The following is a 2,271-nucleotide window of genomic DNA, read 5'->3' on the forward strand; positions in this document are numbered from 1 at the left end:
ACACACACACACACACACACACACACACACACACACACACACACACAAACAAAAGAGTTTCATTCCCAAATAACAGTGGCTAAGCGCTCGCAGTAGTTCTCGTTGATTGTTTTTTGCCGATCAAGTTGACCATTGGTGAGTAGAACCTGCTCTGTTTCTCTCCACACACATGCATTGGTTCAGAGGTAGTGTGTCTGACGACATGAGCCGACTTTATGTAACTTCCAGTTTCATGTCTGGAAGATTGACACGCAGCTGAAAAGACAAATAACAGGTCATTTTGATCTGACTGATTATTAACATTAAATATAAACACAGAGGGGATGGCCCCGGACCGAAAGGATTAGAGTCGGTACACGCATCGAGACAGCTTTTACAATATTTTAAAACTTTATTTTTGTTTAATACTAGTACTTTTTTTGATAGAAATGTATTTTAGCAGATGTTTATTGAAGGGATGGAGTGTTTTTGGAATGAAACCCTTTAAAATCTGTACAGGTATTGACTAAATCTAGAGTGTATAACCCATTTCTTTTTTCCATGAGTAAGATGAAAATGATCTTAAGCGCCTTCCAATACTGTACGTGGAAACAAATAATTGCCTTTGGCAACATGGTAGTCTACTACTGTATGCATCGCTGAGTAGGAATGTCGTATTGTTCGCACTTTGTATAGATAAGGTAGTTTTCTTTTACTCGGAACAGTTCCACACACACATCTCATTGTTCACGCGTCATGGGCTCCAGACATATCGTTGAGTCGCATTAACGGGCCTTAGACTTGAAATGGTAAAACGGTGAATTCATCTCAGTGGTTCAGGGCTCATTTTAAGGAATCGCCCCTTTAACCACACCTGGTGCTGGAGCAGACCACGGTGCTGCTGGCGTTGATGTTTCTTAAATGAGCGTATTTTCAAATGCTGATGTTCAGAACTGGCACCACACACACCTGTTTGCAGCAGTTCTCATAACCTGTGGGACCTCGTTGGAGGAGGCCATGTCTTTTTGTTTGCCTCATCAGGCTGAAACTAAATCCGATGAGCCATTAAATCGTCCCAGAACTCCATTTCCTTTGTCTCTGAACAGCTGTTGTTGGAACCTGCACATGTAGGCTGGATGTCCTTTACTACCAGACGCTGCAGGCTTTATTTCCTTTACAGTAAACAGACAGAATGCTGCTGATGCTGGCCGGCCTCGTTTTGAACAATCAGCATTATCATTGTAGGATTACCCATAATGCAACTGCAATAGCCATACATTAGACACCAGCACAGGGTATGTTTTTAATGAATGAATGACTTTGGTTATGCCATTATAATCCAGCCATTAGTAAGTACTTTAACAGGAACATCATCTTTGACTTCTAGATGTTTCTCTGTAGCATCGACCAGGTTTACATTTGTTCTCAGATGCTTTCAGAGGGAACAGCGCTCCATTTAAACACGCATGTGTGTCCTTTCAGTAGCCCGTCCGTGGTCTGAGCAAACCAGCAGCCTTCATGTGCCTGGCTTTGAGTGTGGGAGGTTGTTTTAGGTCAGAGGTCAGCGTTGGAGAGCAGGCAACATCTCGTGATGTCACAATGAGCTGGAAGGAGACAGTCGGATAGCAAGTCGAATGCTACGAACAATATCTGATATTATTTGTAATTAACAAGTTCATTCAGCAGTTCTGGCAGGTAAATATGATGACAGATTTAACCCAAATTCTAAATGTACTTACTGTTAAACAGCTCGGAGTCCTAATAGAGCCATAGAAATATCCATTATGAATAAAGACAGAATGTGTTTACTCCTCGCTCTGTCGCCCCAAACCTTTTGGGACTCTCTATACTCGTTATTAGAAATGTAGCGGCTACTGCCACGGACCGCATAGATAACATACTGCTGTTTAAATGTGCTGCTGCTCTTTTCTACTTCTTATAATCGATCAGGAACCTGTGTGTGGCAGGATGGTTGTCTGTCATTGTTTGCCTGTTTTTAAAGTCCGTCGTTAAGTTGCATTGTAGAGCTTCATCGCGCCGTTACTCCTCTGCGCCGGTCCTTTACTCCACACCGGTTGGACCACATGTAGCGAACATCCGGTGCATTTGGACTTTAGACATTTTCATGTCGTTCTTTGGGGGCAATGTAAACAAGGATCAGTAGACAACATCTGTATATTGCTGATGATATTTAAATAGAGGTCCAACGGAACCTTTTTGTGACGCTAATGACTGAATGAATGAACATTTCTCTCTGTACACAACTTAAAGCTGAACTTGTAACTTAAAGCG

This window comes from Anarrhichthys ocellatus, unplaced genomic scaffold (genome assembly GCF_004355925.1).
Source record: "Anarrhichthys ocellatus isolate YVR2014 unplaced genomic scaffold, GSC_Weel_1.0 scaffold26, whole genome shotgun sequence".
In the NCBI taxonomy this organism is placed as follows: domain Eukaryota; kingdom Metazoa; phylum Chordata; class Actinopteri; order Perciformes; family Anarhichadidae; genus Anarrhichthys; species Anarrhichthys ocellatus.